The sequence below is a fragment of the Microtus ochrogaster genome, chromosome 2 (genome assembly GCF_000317375.1).
Source record: "Microtus ochrogaster isolate Prairie Vole_2 chromosome 2, MicOch1.0, whole genome shotgun sequence".
NCBI lineage: Eukaryota > Metazoa > Chordata > Mammalia > Rodentia > Cricetidae > Microtus > Microtus ochrogaster.
The window spans coordinates 97,766,062-97,772,145 of NC_022010.1; the positions used below are offsets into that span (position 1 = coordinate 97,766,062).

General features: G+C 43.5%; 1 pseudogene; it reads right to left on the bottom strand.

The window, feature by feature from the left end:
* Positions 1-406: 406 nt before the first annotated feature.
* LOC101992355 lies at positions 407-1,062 on the bottom strand (annotated as a pseudogene).
* Between the last annotated feature and the right edge of the window lie 5,022 nt (positions 1,063-6,084).

Here is a 6,084-nt window from a genome sequence, read left to right on the forward strand (position 1 = left end):
AGCAAAGGAAGAAAGGGTTTATTTTGGCTTAAAGTTCCAGATGGCTGCATGTTTATAATGGTGATGAAGGCATGATGAAAAGGAAGCCAGGAGATCACATCTCATCTGCATGAGGGACACACATGGACACATGCAGGAGAGAGAGAGAGAGAGAGAGAGAGAGAGAGAGAGAGAGAGAGAGAGAGAGAACTGGAGATGCAAACAGCAAGAAAGTCCCTAGCACGAATGCATCTCCTAGTTTCCATACGCTCTGTCCAAAAGTGCCACCAGCTGGGGACCAAGTGTTCAAACACATGGCCAATGGGGGAGTTTCCTCATTCAAACCCCAACACTGGGATGGTATTCATTCATTCATTCATTTATTTATTTATTTATTTATTTATCAATACAAGTCTTTTATTGTCCCAAAAGACACCCCAAATCATATTAAAATTCAGGATCTTGTTTCTGGAACTGGTAACTTAGGTGTACTCATCAGCCTGCTGCACTGTTCCCTTTTCAGACACATAGATACCATCCAAAAACTTCCTGATATCCTTGTTCTTAACTGTTGTGGCCTGCTGTATCAGAGCCTCCAAGTTTGAAACAAGTTCAATATCATTTCCTTCAAGGATTAATTCATCCTTCTGGGCTTGAGAGACAGAACAAGCAACGCCTGTCCTCATCCGAACCCTGCGGATTTATTTTTCACCCAAGAAATTTCAGATTTCAACCAAAGACCCATTCTCTTGAATAACGACGTTGATGGGGAAGTGAGCATACACGGACCTCATCTTGTAGCGGAAGCCCAGCGTAACACCCTTGATCATGTTTTGAACGTGGCTGCAGATGGTTCTGACGGTGGCCAGTTCCTTCCTGTTGCCCCACCATTTGTCCACCCCGAGCCTCTTCTTCTTCTTCCCAAGAAGGCTCAGCTCTAAATTGATGTGATTGAAGTCCCTCCGGAGGGTTCCTCTGGGGCCCTTCACAATGACTGTGTGCCCCTTCAGAGTGATGTCCACATTTTCTGGAATGTCGACCGTCTGATTGCTGAGAATGGTCTTCATTCTCGCAGTAGATGGGGCAAAGAGATGGGATGGTATTCTTGACCCTGGGCTTCCACTACCGAGGAGCCACAGGAACCTCGTCTAAGGTGCACCTTGTCTGAGGCACCTGGCACCTGGGCTGAGCAGGCTGAGGGCAAGCTGGGTGGGCACTGACGACAGGTGCGCTTACACATGGCACGGCGTGAGACACAGACACAGCGGGCTGCTGGGTTTAGAGAGGACTGTCCTAGGTTGCAGGAGGGATTTCTCTGTATCCCAAGAGGGATGTCTTCATAGCCCGGTGGGAGAGGATGTCTTTCCCAGCCTCCTTTCAGAAGTCACATCACATCACCTCTCCATGCTTTGTTGATTAAACTGTCACCTATCCATATTCACGAGGACGGGACACGGACATCTCAATTCAAACCTCACACTCCACACAGTCAATTCCAGACATGTAACAGGGACTCCACAGTGGAGTCGAGTGTAGTGCATGAACGTTGTCTGAACCCAGCAGAATAAATACTACAACTCTTCTATCCTTAACTCTTTTTTTGAGACAGGATTTCTCTGTAGCTTTGGAGCCTGTCCTGGAACTTGCTCTTTTAGACCAGGCTGGCCTCGAACTCTCAGAGATCCACCTTCCTCTGCCTCCAGAGTGCTGGGATTAAAGTGCACCACCACTGCCTGGCCTATCCTTAACTCTTTATCATTGTTTTAAAGCAAAAGATACCACGCCCTAAAGGGCTGGTATCTCAAAGACTATGGCTAAAGGAGCAAAAGGAGCTCCCACAACACATTATGATATTCTTATATACACACATAACACATTTTGATTGTTTTCTTCCCTCCCATCTTGTCTCTTGTCTCCTCCATCTGTGGATCTCTTTTCTCTTCCTCTTCTTCTTCCCCTTCTACCTTCATGTTTGACTTGGCTTTGTTTGGGTGACCAGTGTGTTTCATCAAGGTTTAGCGTTGTCTAGAGTGGGGTTCACAGAAGTGTGGACCCTGGGAAGTAGCTATGCCGCTGAAGAAAGTGATGCAGGGATTGCCTTCTGGCGGATATATCTTTGCACGTTGAAAAAAAAAAACCTATGATGTCTTTATTTTGTTTCATGGTGTTAGGAATGAAACCAGGGTCTTGTTCATGCTGGGCAAGTCCCTGCCACTGAAACCTCTCTAGCCTGCTTTTCACATTTTAAAAGGAATTCTTTTAAATATAAATTTCTGGAACTGAAATTGCTGGGTTAAGAAATGAACACGTTCAAAAGATTTTATATATACATACACACACTCACATATATATAATCGTGTATATTTAATTTTATAATATGGCTTTTTCATTTCTAAAGAACCAAAACTGAACATTCTACAGTGTCCTTGTTCTTCTTGTAGATCTTAAATTTAACTTCTTTTCTTTTTTTTAAAAAAAACTCAGGCATAATTGTGTTCTTCATTCTAAATATTTACCTTTATAATTTTAGCTTTGTTACAGTTGGTATTTCAATAAAATCAGTGGTTCTGCTGAAAAGAACTATCAGAAGGATTTCTAAAAATACCACTGCATTGTTGAAGTGTTCAGGTTTGAAAATGAAGTGTGCCCATAGTAACTGAATCCCACTGTAAACCAATCCGACTCAGTTTCGGGGAGCAAAGCACACTGCACAGGAAGAGTTGTGATGGCAGCACATCACCCCTGACTCGCAAACTCACTTGAACAAAAACCACAAGCCCAGAGGCAGACAGAGAGAAAGCGCAACTTTTAGTTTGGAGACATGATAACCAGCCGCATGCCTTCACATGTGACAGTGTTCTGGAAGTCTTAATATCTAAAAAAAAAAAAAAAAAAAATCTGATTTTCTAATTTTTTTAAAAATAGTTTTATTTAAGTGTATGGGTATTTCGCCTGCATGTGTGCTGGTGCCCTACATGCTTGCCCAGTGTGGCAGGAGGCCGGAAGAAGGTGTCGGCTCCCTGGGACTGGAGCTACAGACAGTTATGAGCCACCGTGGAAGTGTTGGGAAGAGCAACCAGTGCTCTCAACCGTGAAGCCACGTCTCTGGCCCTGTAAGTTTTAACCCTGTGAAGGGATATTCTGTCTGCTATGGTTTTACTGGGGCTTAGTGTGTCCCCCAGAGGCTTGTGGGATTGAATCTTGGCTTCTACCTTACAATGTAGGGTTTTTGTAGAATCAACCGCTCTGTGGATTTGTGTTTTAAATATTACGTGCTAAAGTTGAACATTCTGGGTCAGCACGGTGGCTCAGTGGGTGAAAGTGTAAGCACTTGTGTCCAAGCCTGACAGCCTGAGGTCAGTTCCTGGAACCTACAAGGTAGAAGAGGAGAACCAAACTGCAGTCAGCTCTCCTCCGACAATATGCAATACTCATGCATATTGGAGCATGCGCGCACCCCCACACACCCACACTCACGCACACAAAATAAATGTATAAGGTGGAACTAGAAAGTTGCACATTCTGTATGTGGTTTCATAATACAAATATTTCGTTTGCTTGGCGTGAGGCCTAACGATGCCAATAGTATGAGGGCGATGAGCTATAAAACATCTATTTATCTAAGGCAGGCATAGTATTACATACATGTCAGCCCACAGGATGTTGAGGCAGGAGGATCACCAGCTTGAGGACACCCTAGGCTATATATAAGATTCTGTCTCAGAACTCCAGCTACCCAGGGGCTAGGACATGACTCAGTGGTTAAGAGCACACACTACTCTTGTGTAGGACTTGAGTTTGGTTCCTAGTATAGTATTAGGCAGTTCACAGTGGTTTTAACTCCAGCTCCAGGGGATCCAACACCCTCTTCTGGGCTCCAACAGCATCACACGCACATACTCACACACAGGCACACTACACATAGTTATAAACAGGATACACATGAAAAATGTAACCAATGAAACACCCCATATACCTATATGTTACATGTTTATGCATAAGTATTTACATACTTACATATGTGTATACATGTATGTATGTATGTATATATAGATCTATATCTACTCATCTTTCTTAGAGTATGACAGTGAAATAAAACACCAAGGGATCCAGGTGATAAGACTGAAAGATATATATATACATATACATATATATATGCGCAATATATATATATATATATATGTATATGTATGCACTGTATAAGTGGTAAGCAGCAGTAGACTCTCATCTGAGAGCAGAGTTTATCTTCAATGACACGGTCATTGTCAGTGACTATTACTAATTAATGACCACTTGTGAAATTCAAGCTCCTGTCCTTTCAATAAGCCCTTTGTTTCAGCTAAGTGAGATATCACTGTGAGAGATCATTATTAATTCTTGAGCAGGTATTGAGACAGACTCCAGACTGGTCTCTGGCTAGCGATCTTCCTCTCTCAGCCTACCAAGGGCTGGGATTACAGGCGTGAGCAGCTATGCCTGGCTGTGAGATGTTCTTTGAGACTCTCTCAATCTCATGTCATGTGATGTATGTGTCTGTGAGCCTCTTCGCTTCCCCCTCTGCTGCCTTGGGGACATTAGTATTTCCTGCTACCCGTTTCTCTGGGACCTGAGAAGATGAAAATCCACATGGGAAGAGCTTCAAGATGAGCTTGAAAAGATAAAATAACCAGCAATTTAAGATTCTTTGAGTCTTCCTGAATAAACATAAAATTCTTCAGATGTGGAATTAGTTTATGTAAGTTCATTGAATAGAGATGACTAACTTTTTTTTTTCCCTCAGACCAAACAAATTTCTGTTAGACAAGGAATTTGTTCTCCCCAGTGAGGACTTACTTTGTAGGCTTGAATTTGGATTCAAGGACTGTACAGTTAGAACATGAGGTCCTGGCGGGGTGGCGTCAGCCGGCCTTCTGGGACAACAGCGGACACTTAGAAGTGTCTGTACTATTTCCTCTTATCTTTTGGGTGCCAGTGTCCCTTGAAAGAGTCTGGTTCCTGTCAACAATCGGTTGTCCTCATGACTTAGGCCAGAGACACTGTATCCAGTGCATCTGCCACCACCTGTGATGAATTCCAGATATTTCTACAGGTGCCACACGAAGGTACAGGTCCACCTCAGTGTTGACGGGTCCCCTTTAGGATCCACTGACATGGGGAAACATATGTTTAGGATAGCTGAATTCTTCGTTATAGTTTAGGGAGTCTAGGAAGTCAGGGCAGAGGATGAAAACGGAGACAGCAATCTCATTTCACGAATAGCATCGGCTTCCCGCCCACATTTCCCTCTGGGGTTGGATTAAACTGGTTCCTTTGAGTCCATTTCCATGGTGTTACTTTATCTTGGATCTGGAGTTTCTGCCTTGGACTCTTCAGCATTACTCTAGGGGTAAATGGCCACCGAAGTCTTTTGTTGTACATATTTTCTATTGTATTGTATACTACCTCACTAAAAGCTGTCATTTTGAGTTGAATTATTAAGATAGATCTCACTAAACTCTTTCACTGTGATTTGGTATAAATCTGGACTCAGCTTCAATTACACAGTTTTATACCTGTTTGCTTAATCTTAGACTTCTACTCCCTGGCTGATTTTCTTTTCAAGTTGGGTTTGTGTTTTGCATATGATGCTATTGATCCAGATAGGATTTATAGTTTTAACATTGTTTGTTGTTTATTTCTACGTCCTTGAGGCACTCACCATCTACTGGAAGCTTAACTCTCTGCCGTGCTTTTCTTTTCTAGGTTAAGTTGCAATCTTTTTGTATTTAACGAAGTACAAGTACATATATGTGTGTAGTCATGGATGTGTATGAGTGCAGGAACCATGGAGTCCAGAAGAGGCCACTGGATTCCCCCGGAGATGATGTTACAGGAAGCGGAGCGCACCAGTGTGGATGCTGGGAACCAAACCTGGGCCCTCTGCAAGATCAGCGTGTGCTCTGACCACTGAGCTTTCCCTGTCAGCGTGTGCTCTGACCACTGAGCTATCCCTGTCAGCGTGTGCTCTGACCACTGAGCTATCCCTGTCAGCGTGTGCTCTGACCACTGAGCTATCCCTGTCAGCCTGTGCTCTGACCACTGAGCTATCCCTGTCAGCGTGTGCTC